The sequence below is a fragment of the Ambystoma mexicanum genome, chromosome 6p (genome assembly GCF_040938575.1).
Source record: "Ambystoma mexicanum isolate Mex_15411 chromosome 6p, UKY_AmexF1_1, whole genome shotgun sequence".
Lineage (NCBI taxonomy): Eukaryota > Metazoa > Chordata > Amphibia > Caudata > Ambystomatidae > Ambystoma > Ambystoma mexicanum.
This window is the reverse complement of record NC_090935.1, coordinates 911,934,898-911,953,943: the sequence shown is the minus strand read 5'-3', so window position 1 is coordinate 911,953,943 and position 19,046 is coordinate 911,934,898. Positions and strand designations below refer to the sequence as shown.

Here is a 19,046-nt window from a genome sequence, read left to right as displayed (position 1 = left end):
GTCTATACGCTGTGATGTCTCTTGGGTCTTTTCCTGGTTTTAAAGCGAGAACAGTAAATCGACTCTTGCATTGTCGGCGTGATTGTTCCAGAGAGAGCGAAAGAGTTGAAAAGCGTCGTCAGCGGGGCTACCAGCTGGGGGCGGAACATTTTGGAAAAAGCGGGTCCAGAACCCGTCCGGGCCCGGGGCCCTTGGTTTTAGGCTTTTGATAACATTGTCGACCTCTTCGGTTGTGATCAGGGTCTCGAGCTCATCTCTGGTCGTGAGGGAGATCCGTGGAAGGGCCGCGTTCCGAAGATAGAATTGTTGGTCTTCAAGGGATCTCGGGGATGCCGTCATCGTATCCGTGAGCTGGGCTACTGCGATGTTTAGTTTATCTTCTTCTGCAAACTAGACACTTCCCTGAGGATCACGCAGGCCTAAAATAGCATTCCTCTTCCTAACCTTCGCCAGCTTTTCCACCAAGAATTTGTTAGCCTTATTTCCCTTAGCATAGTAGCTTTGTTTAGTTCTGGCTAAAATCTGGGCTGTGTCCTCCGCATAATGTGCCTCCAGCTTCTTTCGGGCCATCTGCAGGGTCCTGTGGGTCTTAGGCGTCCAGTTATTTGCCTTACATACTGCTTCCGCTCTCTCTACTTCAACCTGTAGGGCCTGGCGGATTTGCTTTTTCTTCTTATGATGGGCTGCCCCTTGCGAGATTAAGACCCCTCTCACAACTGCCTTCATCGCGTCCCATGTGGTGGCCGGAGAGGTGTCCTCATTCTTATTTTCATTAAAGAAATCTTTGATGGCTTTCGCTGTTACATCTCTCAGCGCCATGTCTCCCAGAATCGGGTCGTATAGTGACCATTTGCGCTTTGGGAGAGGGTCCAGATCGTGAGCTCTTAGCATTAGGATGATTGGGGCGTGATCCGATAAGATTCTAGGGCCAATGGTCACATCGTCCGTATAGGCTAACACCTGGGGGGTAGCCAAGAGCAGGTCGATGCAGGATTAGGTTCTGTGTACACCGGAATAGAATGAGTAGTCACGGACCTCTGGGTGCAGTACTCTCCAAGTGTCCACTGTAAAGACTGGTAGGGGGTGGTCTGTACTTCTGCTCTCTATATGGTAGAGGGGAGGCACAGAGGACCCCAGCCTAGATTCTCTATTCGGTAGCTATGGTCGAGCAATCAAGGCCTAGCTTCTCAGGAGGTGATGCAGGCTGGTTCTTAAGTACAGTGTAGTCCCCAAGCCCCCACAAAGGAATGTCCACACACTGTATTGGTTAGAACACAGTCTTTATATAATCAATATTCAAGGTTATGTACACTTATCATAATAACTCACTTTGTACTTAGGAAACTCAACAATGGCAAATATATACAATTCTAAAGTGGTACCACCCTTTGTATTAGATCTCATTAAAGTGCATCAACAATACTGTAACAATGTCACACAGTTCAATAGAGTGAAACCAGCAATAGAGAGAGGAGAGAAAATAAGATGGTTGAGCAATAGGCAGAATACTGGCCCCTACCACTAGACACAGTTCTGTGTGGAGATCCCCCCCCCCCCACCTGGGCAACCTGTAAAATAAAGATATAGCACAAGCCCAGTCCATATATTGTTCTGCAAGTCTTATTCCCTCCTATAATGTTTTAACCTCCCAATGTACCTGGTGGAGTCGGGTTCTTCGAAGAGGCGTCGACAGATCCTTCTTGAGCGACCCCCTTTCAAGCGGGAGTCACGGATCGTCGAGAAGCGTCGAGGAACTCAGTGTTCGGCGGCGGGGAATCGACGGCCCTTTTTGAATGCCTTCCCTTTCAAGCGGGAGACACGGGGCGTCGAACGTCCGTCGAGGAACTCGGCGTTCGGCGTCAGGGAATCGACGGCCCTTCTTGAATGTCTTCCCTTTCAAGCGGGAGCCACGGGGCGTCGAACGTCCGACAACAAACAGGGTAGAACGGCGTCGATGAGGCGGCAGCTTCGATCCAAGTGGTGCTCGTCGACGACGGAGCGTCGGGGTCCTGCAAGGCAGAGGCGTGCGGGGCACCTCGATGACAATTGTTCTGGACCGCAAAGATTGTGGAGACGGGGGCCCAGCAAGGGCGTCGAGTCTTTGTGGTCTTCGGGTGGCGGGAAACCCACCGGTAGGTTTCTCCTCGGCGCGTTGGTTGTCCTCGACTTTCTCCGGCAGGATAAAGCGGTCGACGGTGCGGACGAGGGAGTCCTTCGATTCAAATGTTCTTAGGCAAGGAGCGGACGGCTCCGGTCGTCGGCGGCACGGCGTCAAGTGGTTCCCACGGATGGGCAACAGAACTTCGATGGGCCTCCAGCGGTTACACAAACCTGCGAACCCTGGTCGACGGCAATGGACTTCGACGGCGGCGATGTCCGGGTGCTTCACTTCGATCTCCTCGGCGGTCCCGTCTCGGGTCGGCAGCCTTTCGAGGGTCTGACTTCCAGGGGGCTTCGGCGAAGATGTAGCGGTGCTCGATGATCCCTCGGAGCACGGGAAGAGGGCGCCTTACCAGGTCCTCTCTCGGGTCAGTCCTCGACGAATTCGGCAGCTTTCAGATCGGTCGAAGCAAGTGCAACAGCAAGTCTTCTTCTTCCAGCTGGACGTCGAGGATCAGCAGTTCCAGTTACTCTTAGAGTGGAGACTCAGCTTCTGAACGCTTCTGAACAATTACCAGTGGCGAGAGGCCCCCAGATATACTATTCTGTCTCTCATCCACACTGCTGGCACACACTCAGCAGCCAATCATACAGAAGGGCATTCATGCAGTCAGTCAGCCAATCAGGCACACAGTGCATTCAGGCCACACTCCTCCCTTTCAGACACTCACAACAAGGAATGTGGATTGGGACAAGTACCCAGCCATTCAACACTACACACTGCATTCAGGCCAGTTTCGGGCAGGGCTGTCTCAGTCTTGGTCTCTCATGCCAGAAACCAGACAACCACAACAAGGAGTGTATATTGGTCACACACTCCATTCACCCAGGTCCCACCCACAGGAGGTACCCACAACATACAGTCACTGGGAAGGCTCCCGTCAGTCTAGCTGGGCCTTCACAACAACACCATATATGGAACTTCACCCCAACAGCCAGTCAGGGGGAAGGGACAGAGTCAGGGCTTCCCAGGACTTTGGGAAAAACAAGACAACAGGCAATAGAAAGCAAGAGGCCACAGGGGCCATCTTGTTTCCTATCAGGAATCAACTGATCCCAATGGCAGGGCCTGGGTATCCCAAAATGGAGGACACCCAGAGCACCTGTCAAATTCAGCATGGAGCTGCCACCAGCCCATACCCTGCTCTGTGGGCCACCCACAGGTGCCCAAAAACATACACTAGGGGCACAGGGTTGTACCCCTACCCATGGGTGCCATAAGGGTATCCCATGGGTCTGTTCACCAAACCAAAAGAGAGAGCTGCACTGCCAGGAGTCCCACATGGACTCCTGGGCAGAAAACACGACAGAACACACGATAAAAAGCAGTAAAGGACAAGGATTCAGAGGCCCTGTCCCTCTGATGCATTTCCAGCATCACATCCACCACGTCCAAGGTTCGAAATAGTTTGAGCAGGGCCGTAGCAATGCTATAGTCTTTGCGAGTCGGGGGGTGGGATTGATCTTTGGTTGGGTCCGGGGCCGCGTTGAAGTCACCTCCTATTATTGTCTGGCCCTCATCGAATGGCGGCAGGGCTTCCGCTAAGGCGGAGTAGAACTCTTCCTGTTTTTCGTTCGGGGCGTAAATCGAAACCAGTGAGTACAGTTTGCCGTAGATCCGGCATTTGATAGCCATGAAACGGCCTTCAGGACAGAGCAAGGTGTCTAAGATTTGTGGCCTAAGGCCCTTGGTGAATAGTATCACCACCCCGCCTTTCTTGGTGCCATTCGATGCTAGAAACTGTAAAGGAAAGTGTCTATCACGAAGCCTTATGAAGTCTGCTGGGATCAGGTGGGTTTCCTGGAGGAACACCACCGAGGCCTCCTCATTCTGCAACCGTCAAACATGGATTTCCTCTTCTGTGGTGCATTTAAGCCTCTGACGTTGATCGTCAGGAATCTGAGTTTACGGTGTGGTTGTGAGGTCACGCCATCATCCATCCGCTCTTGGGGCGACGTCTGAGGGGAGGGGCGGTGGGCATCAGGCAGCATCTATGGGCTTTGTGTCTGTGCAGTTCTCCATTGGTCGAATTTTCTGAGACCTCCAACGGGAGGGTAAACTTGTCCTCTTGAGGGAGGCCGATTTTTTCTGTTCAGCGGTTCCCATGGCCAACCGGGCCTTTTTTGTAACTGTGCTCCCAGCCAACGGGGCTGGGATCCAACCATCACATAAGGTTGTCTCCAAGGGTGAGTTGGTGACATACTCCCTGGAGTGGGGTATAAGCCGTTCGGGTCCCGCGGCGTTACTGGTTCCCATTTTCATCTTAGGATCGGTCAGGGAATGACTTCCGGTTTGAGCTGTATCATTTTATCTTTCGACGTCTGTGACTTCGACCAGGGTTGCTGCTGCTGTCCCTGGGGTAGCTGCTCCGTCCCCTGCGGCGAGTACTGTGGGGTCTGAGCGGTCGAGGCCTCCGGCGTGCTTGGGTGTAGGATGTATTATGCGTCCTCTAGGTGGCTGACTCTGCGCTGGATTTCCCGAAACGAGAATTGGAGAGTGGAGGAGAATAGCCATCTGTAGCGAATCTGCTGGCTCTGAAGGAATAGCGTCAGGGGTCTGAGGGTTCTCCTTTTCTGTAGAGTCGTTAACGAGAGATCCTGGAAGATCTGCAGCGTGGAGCTCATGAACTAAAGTTCATTATTGGTGCGGCTAATGGCCGAGATGGCCTATTTAGTAGCGTAGAAATGGACCCTGGTAATTATGTCTGGGGGGCCGTCTGAATCCACCCCCCCGTCTCGGGCGAAGCCTGCGAGTACGGTCCAGGATAAGTTGGGTTTTATCCACATTTGGGAGAAGAGCTTGGAAGAAATTGCCAATGTATTCTGGCAACTCCTTGTCCGGGATGGTCAGCGGGACCCCTCGGATGCGCAAGTTATTCCGTCGTGCCCTGTTTTCCAAATCTTCTTGCTTGAACTCCAGCATTTCATTCTTGTTCTGGAGCACCAGGATCTCCCGTTTCATGTCCAGGATCGTGGCGTCGTGACTCTGGGTCAGGTCTTCCACCTCGCCTAGCCTCTGTTCCGCTTCGATCAGTCTCTGATCAGTCTGGTCCATCCGCGTGGTAAGCTCTGACATACATGATCGGAACTCCGCCTTGATGTCCTACATGAAGGCCTGGATGTCTTCCTTAGCGGCTAATTTTCCTTGTTCTTCGGGGGATTTTTGTGGGGTTACTTGGGGGGAGGGTCTGGCTTCTTCGCTCTGTCCGCCGCCATCAGCATAGTGGAGATGTCCGAAGATTTGGCTGACTTCGTTGGCCTCGACATTGTGCCAAATTTCTGGGGGCACCGGGCTGATTTGACTGCAATACTTCAGGATAGCAGGATGGAACTTCCTGGTCCGAGGAGGCAGGAGGCCGAGATCCCGGGGAGGTTAGATGCAGCTTGTGGGGAGGGGGAAGACTCAGAAGAACAGTCAGTCCGTCAAGAGCGTCAGGGATCCCCAGGTCGGGCCTCCGTGGCGTTAGAAAGGGGTTGCAGCAGAGACGCCTTAACGTGAGATGGTGAAGGGAGGTGGGTGAAACGTCCCAGGCAGGGGGGGGAACCCCGGAGCCGAGACTCAGGGCTTAGTGGGGGTAGCAAGGGTGGACAGGGGCGCCCCAGGAAGTCCAAGAGATGGGAGGGGGGGCTCCAGAGGGGCATCAGGGGACCACTGCTCGGGTGGGGGACACCGCCCGATCCTCTGGGTAGCACCAGCCAGCCGGAACTTAATCAGGCCTCAAACAATCTCCTACCTCATCAGGGCCCGGGAGGTCCCAGGGCCCGCCGCCGGGTAGGTCCTCGGTGCTGTGCTGGGGAGAGGCCGACAGACAGCCGTTCTTACCTGAGGACCCCAGGGAAGGCAATGGGCCCGGCCGGCAGAATGAGAGTGGGCCGGGGTGCCCCTGGAAGGAGGAGCCGGGCCGCCCGATGATGCAGGGACCGGCGAGGGGGACTCCTGTGCACGGTGGTGTCCGCACTGGGGCTCAAGCGAGGGGCGGCAGGGCAGAGCGGGGTAGGCACCAGTCCCTGTAGGACCCCAGAGGAGGCTAGCCTGGAGGCCTCAGCCACGCCACCTCAGCACGGCGGTCAGGTCATCCGTCACTGCAGGGGGCGTTCGTTATCTTACAGCAACCTCGGGGGCCCCGCCGAGCCTCCAAGCTCCAGGACCTCAGGCAGGGTGGTGTAGGGCCTCGCTCCCGGCGTCATTCCGGGTGGGCGTCCGCTCGATCCCTGCTGGGGGGGGGCTGGGATCATTGGTCCCTCTGCGGGGCCGTCTCCCACGTCATGGGCTCACTCCCGGCACCCCGGCAGGGAGCCACCGCGGCCTCGGGGAGCTGTGTGGAAGCCACCCCGCTCCGGGGGCTCCGATGTACTTGGCACAGGGCAGCGGGTGGAGGGAGGAAGGGGGGGCCAGCTAGCCACCGCGGTGCGGGGGCTGTCAGCCTGTGTCGGATCGGGACCCGGCTCCAAGAATCCGCCCCGAGGCTCAACACGTTCCGCCTCAGGAACGGCGGGGAAGCCTCTCCATGTCCGCCATCTTTGAAGCCCCGTCAGGAGGCGGGGGGGGGGCGCCGGGGAAACGGGCCGAATCTCAGCTTCTGGAGTGATAACTTCACCTACCCAGGCAGCAGCCGACGCTTCAGGGGGTCGCCTCACTCATGATCCGAGGGTCGCCACAGACCGATCCTTTAGAGTGCAGATTTATCTCATTGCCGTGGGTTTCGTACGGAGGCCATCACAGGAGCGACTGCATCGTTCGCGCTCCAGGGCACGCCCCCAAAACCCCAGAGTTTTTCCCCCAATTAATCAGAAAAACGACAAATCCCACAATCTCTCAACACTGGGGTTTTCAACAAACACAAATGAGGAAGAGGGGAGCTAAGACAATGAAGATCTCTCAAAACACCACTAAGAGACAGCAGAAAGATGATGCTACATTAAGACTGGACTGTCCAGGTAATGAAGCCAGGTAAGGTCAGGCTTCCCTTTCTAACTACTCACACCTGACTCCACTTCGCACTCACAGGAAGTATAAAGCTCGGAGCAGGAGAGCACACTTTGAGCGAGCTGGAACGCTGGAGGGTGCCAGGACGTCAGAGAGACCTGTGGAGCTGAGAAGAACCTGGAAAGACCTGGAGGAGAAAGAACTACCCAGACACTGAGCCGGACTGCGCAGGGGAGGCTGCAGTGGGGAGTGGACGTTGTGCCTCCGGGGAGCCTAAACCAGGGACAACGGTGGTTACCTGGTGGTACCCACAACAAAGCTCCTCCCCTGGGCTAAACAGGAGAGTCCAGGCCTCTGGGGGGCAGGTCCGAGTCGGGCAGAGGGAGGCCCTTTGTGACCCGAGAGGGGTCATACCTCGGCAGAGGGGGACCCTGAAAGACTGAGCAAGACCAAGCAACAAAGAGAAGATTGCAGGAAAAACCGATAAATACTTTTTGAACTGAGTAGTGTTAAAAGAAGAAGGGTATAAAACAACCGAGTGGGAGCCCCGAGGGAGGGAAAGTACCAGAAATTCTTAGCGATATGGGACCCATTCCTAGAGTTTGTCAGAGATCGAGGAGCTCAGCATTTCAGACCAATGTTACTGAGAGCAATCTTTAACTTAAAGGGCAAGGGCCGGAGTAGGAAGTAACCCACTGAAACTAACCCGAGGGATGGAGCACAGCCAATAAGTATCCAAAGGAACTAGACAACATACCCATACCAGTTGGGGAAAAGGTGGGGGTGGGGGGGGAATGGTTGGAACTGTTAAGCACAATCAAAGATGGACCATCTAACCGCTCATCCACTGGTGGAGAAGGACACAGACTGGTACCCAAAACTGCAAAGTATCACAACCTGTATTTGCTATACCAGTGAAATGTTGTGTCTATGTTTGTGCCTAAAAATGAAAATAAAGTTTTGAAAAAAAAATAAAACCACCAAGTGGTCAGGCGAAGGGAAACTGCCCAGCCGAAAGTCGGTAAAATGCTTCGAACTCGGATGAGACTGAAGAGAGCGAGAGAAGTAATGTTAAAAGGCACGTGCCCGACTGAGGGAAGACGGAGAAATTGTGAAATTTGAATACTGTAACCCTGGTTGAGAGGAACCAAAGTGAAAGTGAACTTTGTATGAGAACTACAGATACCAGAAACTATTACGAGAAGGTATGCATTACTTACTGTAAAAGCATTTCTGATGGTTGTATCTGCTTAGATTCACATGCTGTGCATATGGTCCGACATCCAGTGGTAACTGCAGAGTATTGCATCTGATCTTTCGAGAATCGAATGATCGACATGGGCGTGCCTGTAACACTATCCCTACGTGACGTGTAGTGTGCCCAAGATCCCTCAAGCGTCGAGGTCCCTCCGATTGTAGTTATTCCGCCGTGAGGGTGCCTTATGACTATCGTGATTGAGTAAAGAAAAGAGAAAAATGTAAACCGTCTATGTTCCTTCCATCCGAGCGGGGAGGAAGGGTGGGCGCATGTGAATCTAAGCCGATACAAGCATCAAAAATGCTTTTACGGTAACTAATGCACATCTTCTGATGTTTGTTAATCTGCTTAGAATCACATGCTGTGCATAGACTAGCGAGCAGTACCCGGAGTTGGAGGTGGGTTGTGAGAAGGAACAGTAGTGAAAAGATGTCTTAGTACTGCCTGTCCCACCTGAGAATCAGACCTAGAATGAGTGTCTAGGCAATAGTGTTTTGTAAAGGTGTGTACAGAACTCCAGGTTGCCTCTTTGCAAATGGACTCAAAGGGACCATTTGCAATAAATGCTATGGAAGCCCCAGTGCCTCGAGTAGAATGTGCTCTAGGCTTGAGGGGAAGCTATCTCTTAGACTGTAGCAGAGTGTGATGCGTTTGACAATCCACCTAGAGATAGTGGATTTGGAGACTGCGTCACCTTCTCTTCCTGCGGTCACTGAATCGAAAAACTGATAAGTCTTTCTTAGTGGTCGAGTTCTATTCATGTAGAACACGACAGCTATGCGTACATCCAGTGTGTGCTGGGTTCTTTCTCCCATGCTTGAATGATTTTGAAAGAATGTTGGTAGTTCTATAGATTGCTTCACATGGAACTTAGAAATGAATGTAGGCGCAAACCTAGGGTGAGTGCGTAGAACCACCTTATCTTTGTGAACTGTTACAAAGACATCTAGGACTCAGAGTGCTTGTAGTTCACTTACTCTCCTAATGGAGGTAATAGCTATTAAAAAAGCAGTCTTATAGGGGAGATCTTTAAGACTTGCTTTGTGGATGGGCTCAAAAGGAGCCCCCATAAGCCTAGTCAACACATGTTTAGGTCCCATCCAGGAGCCGGGTTAGAAATGGGAGGGTGAATTCTTTTCACTCCCTCCATGAAAGCTTTAATAACTGGTATCTTCCACCATGACACTTTCTGTTGTGATGTAGTGTAGGCTGAAAGCGCAGCGAAGTGAACCTTTAGAGAGTTTAAGACCAGGTCCGAGTCAAGGAGATGAGTTAGGTACAAAACAATGTGTGTGGGAGAGCAGTTAATTGGGTTAATGCTCTTTGAATTGCACCAGATGACAAACCGTTTCCATTTACTGGAATAGCAATATCTAGTGTTCGGTTTTCTTGCCTCCCTGAGAATGTCCATACATCTCTGAGGGAGCTGCAGGTGCCCAAACTCTATGACCTGAGGAGCCAGGCCGCTAAGTTCAATGTCTGCGGGCATGGGTGAAGCGTCTCCCCTCTGTCTTGCGAAAACATGTTGAAAGTGCAAGGCAGTTTGACTGGAGGAGATAGGGACATCTCCATCAGATGAGCAAACCAGCAAACCAGCCAGGGTTGGCGGGGCCACTAGTTTCATCGTGACTGGTTCTGGTGCATCTTGTGCACTATCTTGCTGAGAAGGGGAGTCGGGGGGGGGAGGAGGGGGAAAGCGTAAACAAATTTCTCTGACCATGTTATCCAGAGTCCGTTCCCCTTGGAACGGTTCTTCGGGTACCTGTAAGCTTAATCTTGGCATTGAGCGTTCTCCAGAGTTGCGAACAAATTGATTTCTGGAAAGCCCCATTCTGCGAAAACGTTGGAGACTATATATCTGTGTAATCGCCATTGGTACTCCATGGGCAACGGGAAATCTCTGCTGAGTGCGTCTGCTAGAAGATTGAGTTCCCCTGGAACATGCGATAACGGGAACATGTTGCGTTTGAGAGCCCACTTCCAAATGTTCTGGGACAGTTTGGACAGACCTGGAGAGTGAGTGCCCCCTTGTTTGTTCAGGTAGTAAATGGCTGTGGTGCTGTCTGTGAGGATCAGGACTGTCTTCCCCTGCAGTTGTCTCTGGAAAGCTTTTAGTGCTTTGAACACTGCCAACAGTTCTAACAGGTTTATGTGGTTGGATGCCATGTGTGACAACCAAACTCTGTGCGCCGTTTGTCGAAGCAGGTGAGCTCCCCACTCTGTGAAAGACGCGTCTGTAGTTAGAGTGGCTTCCACTGCGGGGGTGGTGAAGGATATCCCCTTCAAGAGGTTGTCCCTCTACCATCATTGCAGCGAAAGAACGAGGTCTGGCGAGACAACCACTAGATCGTCCCACTGTCCGCTAGCCTGACACCACTGGCTGCTGAGCCACTCCTGCATTGGACGCACACCCAAGCGCGCGTGAGAGACCAAGTAGATCCATGACGCCATCATTCCTAGCAGTCGCACATCCTTGCGTACTGTCACCTCTCGACTGGCTACATACTGAGGGATTTGAAACATGTTTTGAACCATCTCATTGGTTGGGAAGACAAGTCTGTCCTTTGTTCGAATTAGAGCCCCTAGGAACGGTTTGATCTGACTGGGGTCTAGGCTGGATTTTTTCTCACTGATAGAGAATCCCAGACTGGATAAAAGATCTACCATCTTTTGGGCATTTGATAGACCTGTTCCGTCAGAGTCCCCTGTTATGAGCCGGTCGTCGAGGTAAGGATAGACCAGGATGGATTGCCTGCGCCGATGTGCTGCTGCCACCGCTAGTACCTTTGTAAATACCCTTGGTGCAGATGCCGAAGGGTAGTACCTTGAACTGATAATGCTGGTCTTGTATCATAAATCTGAGGTATTTTCTGTGCGCTGGCAACATTGAAATATGAAAGTATGCATCTATCATGTCCAATGTTGCCAAGTAATCCCCCTGTGATAGCAGGGGAATTACTTACTGCAGAGTGACAATGCAGAACTTTTGTGGCTTTACAAATTTGTTCGCTGGGCGCAGATCTAAAAACAGGGCACATGGTAAGATCCTTTTTGGGTAAAAGGAAGTACATTGAATAAATACCTTCTTTTACCTGCTACAGAGGTACGACTTCTATGGCTCCTTTTTCTTGTAGTGTCTCGACTTCCTGAAGGAGGATACGAAGATGGTCTGGCGTCAGTTGTCTTGCTCGTGGAGGTATGAATGTTGGGGACCGGTTGAACTCTATACAGTACCCGTGGGCCACGGTCTTTAGCACCCACTGGTCTGTAGTTATCCCCTCCCATGCCTGAAGGAACGATGTTAGCCGGCCCCCGAATCTTCAGGTCATTTTGAACCTGAGGTCGGGGAGCATCTAGGGGTTGAGTTCCGGGCCCTTCCGTTCCCACGACGCTGACCCCTTTGGGGATACGGAGTGGTGTATCCGCTGGTTCTCTGTGGAGAATTCCAATGGTTTCCTGAGGAGTATTGTTTTTGAGGGAAGCGTTGGCCACGAAAAAGCCCTCTGGAACCAGATCCTCGTCTTGTAGAGGTTCTCTGTCTAATTTGGTCTAGTGTTTTTAGGGTGTCGTGCTCTTTTTTTGCAGTCTCGAGGGCCTCACCGACCGCTTTCCCAAACAGGTTGGATTCTTCCACGGGTTTATTTATAAGCGACGCCTGCGTCTCTGGCTTGAATCCAGAGTTCCGTAGCCACGCATGTCTCTTCAGGAGTGTGCCCTGAGCCAGGGATCGACCAGCCGTCTCGGCAGAATCCAAAGTGTTCTTAAGTAGGCTTTGTTTCACTTGTCTGCCCTCAGTGACAGTGGTCAGGAGACAAGCACGTAGGTGTTCAGGAACCTCCGGTGTGCCTTCTTTTAGTAAGGCCCACTGAGCATCGGCGTAGCTGGCCAACAAAGTCATGTCGTTGGCAATACGTGTTGAAAATGCTGCTGCGACCATGACCCTCTTCCCAAGGGCGTAAAGTCTTTTGCCTTCCTTATCAGGGGGTGCCTCGCTGATTGACAAAGTGTCCCCTGCCCTCTTTCTTGTAGTAGTCACCACCAGAGAGTCTGGGGTGGAGTGACCTCTGATATGCAGAGGGTCTGAGGAAGGAGGACATGAGGGCAGGTGTTGATAAGGAGGGAGCCAGACGTTTCTTAATTGAATGGAGGCGAGGAATAGCCTCGCTGGCCGGCGGCTTATCCTTGAGGATGTCCTCCACGAAGTCAGCTCCAGGGACAGCTTCATCTGTGGCAATCTTAAAATGTTCAGCTGCTTTACGCAACATGACATTAAACGTCAATTGATCATCCACTGGCGAGGGTTGTCTAGTGGGGGTGGTCTGTGGGGAATCCAAAAACAGGGCATCAGGATCTTGTGGATCTGGAGACTGCCATGGTTGAAGGTCACCCATATCCGGGTTCTCCTACCATCTCTCTATGGGATCCTGCATGTCCTCAAGGTTGGTGAATTGATCATCCCGAGTGTCTGCAGGAATGTCTTCTTCAGTTATACAACTGACCTATGTCCTCTTCCAGAGAGGGGTCAAAGAGCCTTGGGAATTTTGCTACAGGGTCCGAAGGGCTCTCATCCCGTTGTCTTCTTGGTGGGGGTTGTTCTGAATGGGAAACAAACCTGTCCAGCCTTTCCATGCAGTTTCCAAACTTCTCTCTAGTCCAAACAGAAGACCTAGAATGGTCTAGAGGTGGAAAAGGGTCTTGAAGACACTCTTCTGTCACAAAACGTCAAGATTTTTGTCTCAACGTCGAAGACATCCCTTCTTCACCCTCAGAGAACTCCTCCTGGGGGACCGACAGAGGTGGCACGTCCCTGTGCCTCTCTTTCGGCTTATGGGAGGGTTCCGGCACTCCCCTTAGGCTATCCTTTAATCTTGACGGATCCTTGGCCTTTTCCATAGGCCTCCAAGAATCCCTTGACTGCCGTTTGAGAATCAGCGGAAACAATCCTTGCTAAACTGTTGGCGACGTCCTCCGCAGGGAGGTGCATAGTTTCAGCCTGCGATTGTGAAGGGGGCCTTTTCTGCGGAGCCGGGGCCTTGTCTTCAACGGCAGTCTTTTTTGGCGGTGCCCGGGCCTTGTCTTTGGTGAACCTTCTTCGGCGGACCCGGAACCCTGTCGTCACCGGATGCCTTCTTGCGAAGGGTCTCGACGGAACCTGTTACATTAGGGGTAGCGCCCTTTGTTTTTGATGGCTCGGTCGCTAGGCGCATATGCGGCTGCGGGGAGGGTTGCTGATCCTGATGGTCGGCGGGTGCCACCGGAGCTTCCGGTGTACCCGTTAGCGCTGAAGTCTTCTTCGACTTGGCCGAAGATTGGCTTGGGGTTGTGTGTTTAGTGCTGTGTAATTGTTAGTCTTTGTCGCTGGGGTGTGACTTCCCCATAGCAGTGCCTGAGCCGTGCCTAGCGGGGCCAGGGACAGACTATGCGGAACAAGAGCGTTCTGTCGAAAGGTCAACAACCTCTGGTTTCGGAGGTCTGATCGTCACTCTCGCTGTAGTCACATTCGGTGGCTGCGGCAGCGGGGGAGAACTCGCCTTGGACATCCCATAGGCCGCCCACCGCTTGACTTTGCGCGCCTTTAAAGTGTTAGGACGGAGGAGCTTACAAGCCGAGCATCCTACTTTGTTGTGATCGAGGGGCAAGCAACGGTTACACCGTTTGGGCTCATCTTTCCAGGGAAATTTGCCCTTACAAAGGGGGCAAAACCTATATGGAGTCCTCTCCATAGCTGAGGATGGGTAGAGTGACGAAGACCAAAAGGGAAAGAGGAAGGAAAGGGAAAGGCATTCTCAAAATGAACAGAAATGTCCACCCTGACCCCACTTGCCCTACTGTGTAGGCCAACGGAAGGCCAAGCCATGTGGCCGGAAGCGCCGACTGGATCACTGTCCGTCGAAGTTCTGAAGGTCTTCGGCAGAGATCCGGAACAGCCGTTGAAATAAGGGACTGATAGGGTGATCGGAATTATTTTTTATTTTATATAACTATTCAACCAAAGGTCGAGGGGACAATAAGCAAATGTCTTTGATGAGCTCCGCGTAAGGCGACCAGTATGCTGGGCGGAGAAAAACAATCTGATGGACCTCAACGCGTGGGGGATCTTGGGTACACTACACGTCATGTAGGGATAGTGTTACAGGCACGCCCATATCGACATCCCCTTTCGATTTTCGAAAGACAAGATGCAATACTCTGCGGTTACCACTGGATGTCGGACCATATGCACAGCATGCGATTCTAAGCAAATTAAATGACATCAGAACTACAGATACCAGAATTCATTACAAAGTCAGGAATAAAGTTGAAGTGGTCATGTGAGGGTCTGAGTCAAACCTCCCTCGCACAATCAAAAGTCTTTGATGCAAGTGAATAATTGAAGAAGGTCTGAGTCCAACAAAGGGGGGCCTGTTGTATGCACCATTGATTTGAACTGTATACAGGAGGCTCAAAAGTGTGTTCCGAGCTCCAATGAGATGCCTTGTTCAGTGACTGAAAACGTGAGGAAGGGGAACGCATTTACTCAGTCACTCAGTCATTCTGACTAATTCTTTCCTGCACTTGTCATTTATACACTCCAATATCCCACATAGCTTTGGTTATACAGAGTAAGGATTGGCAATATTTTTTCTTTTTTAGTATAGCATTTTCTATTACTTGATGGTTGTAGCTTGCTCCCATCTATAGATGAGGGGTTAGATAGGCGTTTATCATACCCTTGTTGAAGTTCAATAAATCCCCTTGAACTGTGGTCACTTATGTCTGTCTTACTTTTGATACCATGCCTTCCTTACAAGGGGGATTAAGATAAACTGCACTGAACACAGGATCTCACTACATGCTGATAAAGAAAACGTAACCAACACCCTAGAGTTCCCAGTACCCCTGTCCCAGTACCATATGGGCCCTTTCAGGGTGTAAGATGAATATTACCAAATCCAAAGTGCTTCTACTGCACAGATGAGGGGTCAGAAATGTGAGACTGACAAGCACATCAGGGTTTTTCCACAGGAAGCCATTTTATGAAACCTTAAGTGTATGAGAAACGCCTTGCTTTCCCTAACCCACCAAGGATTTCCCTTGCCTGTTAAACTAAGACCAAAAGGAAAACACTAATATCAAAAGGTCCCTCAGACTTATACATAGACCAAAATCATACAGGTTTCATATGACTGTTCAAACTCAACAAAAGAATTATATTCAAACAAACTGGAGAACCATGTATCCTTATAACCAGGGTTGGATCCCCTTCCCTATGATTAATGCATGGTTTTCCAAATCAAAGTTCCAAACAAGAAGGTCTTTCAATAATCAAGCCCTGCTTCAAATGCCACACAAAGTTTCTTTCACTCCATAAGTATTTCCCTTGGCACATGGATTATCTTATTACTTAACAATCACTTCAAAAATGGATTGTCAAAAGTTTCCACAAGCTTTGGTTGATAAACCAAAAAGTCTTTGTATTCACACTTCCAGTCAATATCTCAACATAAATTCTCCTCTTTGAAGAACTATTTTCACATTTCTTCAGCATAAACAATCACACCAGTTAACTGCTGGTAATGTCCCTTATTTCAGTTTTTTTTTTTAGGAAAATGGTTTCCCCTTTTATTTGTAAATGCCCTGCTTTGGCTTGGCAATGCTGGTTATAATCTTGCTCAAATATTGCCTCCTCTTTACTTTGGCAATGATAGTTGCAGACATGCTCCTCTCAATAAGAGTTTCATGACAAAATTGCTCCCTTTCATTAGTTCATTAGTTTGGTATTCAAATACTCGCGGAGCAATCAGGGGTCGACCAGGGGGTCACCTAACAAAGGCCTACTCACCGGCCCCTCGCTACATGCCGGCTCAACCCACTGCTGATGCTATTTCTGTTCCCTCTGACAGCTTCGCTAGCACTTCAGCGGCCCACGCCTTTCCTGCTCACTAGCCATGGGAGTAGGGCACAAAATAAGGAGTTTTACAAAGGTAGCGGGCGCCCCTCTCTCGCAAGAACAGACATGATAACCTGTTCAGTGGTTATTAACCACTTGAGAGTTCGCAGCCACTGCTTTTACTCACTGTGCCTTTCACAGATGGGAAATATCCATTTGCATATCAGTCTTTGTCCTGCCCACAAAAATAGGAGACCTTCTCTCTCCCATCTCACCCAAGGGACAGCCTGTCAAAGTACAGCTTCCCGTTGCGCCATCGCTGTACTTCAAGTTTCCGATTCCACGACCCGCTTGACACCGCAATCCGCTTCAAACACAGCAGCGGTTCCGCCTTCTTCATTTCTCTGCCTCTGCAGCTCCCACTGCTGCTGGCTACTACTTCTAATGTCCTGCACCTGAAGGGGCTTTAAATATTAACAAGTCCCGCCCAGATGTGGGTCCTTAGAACCACTAGAATGCACACTGCAGTTCTGTACCTCTGAGCCCCTCTTCCTTGTCCCAGTACCTAGAGCATTATGGGACTTGATGTCCCTAAAGTTCTGGTTGGTTTTCATATAAAAAAGGCATCAATTGAACAATAGGCCATTACAATTGTGGTATCATCAGAACCTGGATAGAGGGTGCTCCCAATTTTCCCACCCCAAGTCCCGACCCAGATTATTCTCCCGCAGAATACCACCTTCTGGGTCAGGATTAGGAAGCGTCTGCGTTTTCCTGGCCATATGAGAAGGGTCTCAGACCACGGTCTTTGTGATGATCACCTCGGATTCATCACAACATGCATGACCTTTTCTGGCTGTACCTCATAAAATAAAATCCATTAGGGATCTGGCTGCCCAATCGCTTACATAGCATATAGGAGATAAACTACACCCACCCCCACTTGGAGAAAATCAAGGCAGATCAATGATGGGGAGAATTAATGCTCTGATAATTAATAAATGGCTAAGCTTGTATGCTTGAGCCAAACGAACCTTTGCCTAAATCACCAAGCAAATATATTGTCTGATTTCAATGGAAACTTTGTCAGAGTAATTTTGTCAAAGCAACTGAACCAAATGGTGGCCTTGCGTTCTCGGTTGTCTGGGGTCATCATATGGCTGCTCAATTACATTACATCAAAAGATAAGCAATCACATTATATGCCAGCCTTGAAACAGTTGGAAGAAAGTGCAGCAATACTTCCTGGATTGGATCACTTGAGGCTTCTCCCATGAAGATAATCCTGAGGTCCATCAAGACACATTCCATAGTGGTTTACTACCTTAAATGCTGAAACAATTTCCAAGAAAAGGGGAAGTTCAGTCATGTATTTCTCCTGCACTTCCTATAAATGCACTCTCTTGTGCTCCTAGAAGATGCTTCTCCAATTCAAAAAGTACTACTGGTACACTCAATATGTAAACTTCCCCTTTAACGCCATGTGGTCAACTACAACCAAAACAGCCTAATTGGTGGCAATATATGAACTATATCTGGTCTCCAAAAATTAGAAGAGAACCTGGCCCCTGCAGGGAGGAAATTGCTTGATTACAGAGGAAGCCTACCCAAAGCTCTGTCCTTTTAATAGATTGCTAATACCAAACATTGAAGCTAGGAACAGAAAACGCGCAAATGTTATGAGCTGACTTGCACATTGGGATTGACAAACAAGCATAACATGCTATCCCGGGATCAAGTGACAGGGCTCTCAGATTAAAAATTATCTCAGCTTTTTTTGTTATACCTCCTGGTGTTTATTCTGACTGGGTCTCATCCATACAGGGCTTTACTGCCCTGTATAGAATATGATCAGGTGTATATTTAATCTGGCAGTGTCCTAAAATGTAAATGGTTCAGTAAGGGTACGGGGATGTATAGAATATGATCAGGTGTATATTTAATCTGGCAGTGTCCTAAAATGTAAATGGTTCAGTAAGTGTACGGAGCATAAAATAAGCTCACTAATGATTTGTTAACGGCTAAAATGGCTCCATTTGCCGAAGATGTGTCCTATATCGCAATTTCTACTGTTTATATTTGGGAACTGCGCTAGCCACCAAATCGGGCAACACTCAAATACAGAAATGTAAAGCGTGCATTTCTTGAGAAGGAAAGTCTGGCGCAATATGTTTTTTGTCCATTGTATACGCAAGTCAGATCTACTCCAGTCCCAAGAGGTAAAGGTTTTTCAGCAATTGCACCAGGCACTTTATTACCTGCTAATGGCGGAAACACTGCTAATAGTATAGACACTGTCTAATGTACGACAAACTGGGAGAATTCAAGGTCTGTTTTGATGTATTTTAGAGTTGCGTTAAGGGAGAAGAAACCCATTTTGATAGAAGCACTTTAACAGTTAATCCTTTTAACAGATGGCACTTAAATATGGATCAATATATTTATGATGGGTCATCCTTTTGATTGTTGTTTAAACATTTATTTTTGTTATTTTATGGAATCATTTTATTTCGAATAAACTGTTGATTGACAAAAAAAAATTAAAATGCAACGTTGGGAAGAGGTTCTTACTCAGACACTCAGCTTTTTGGGGCAGGCACCCTCCTGATACAGCAGGAAAGCTTTGGGAGATCCATGGGCGATGTTCATAATTATCTGACCATTCATTAATCCAAGGAGTTTGTCACCTCTCCCCAAGAGAGAGACGCCTCTTTTGGGACAAGGAAGGCGTGTCTGCTATGCTCAACACTGCCTAGGGTAGAGGATAAGCGGAATACCTCTGGAAGGGGATCCCCGTTAGGGGACAGTAAACCCCCAAAGAGTGACTTCAA

The 19,046-nt window shown here is 50.0% G+C and overlaps 1 protein-coding gene across 2 annotated transcripts in view; it reads right to left on the bottom strand.

Annotated features, from left to right (window-relative positions):
• Positions 1-19,046, bottom strand: part of AP3S1 (adaptor related protein complex 3 subunit sigma 1) — a 223,113-nt gene that overhangs the window by 92,939 nt on the left and 111,128 nt on the right. The window lies entirely within an intron of this gene.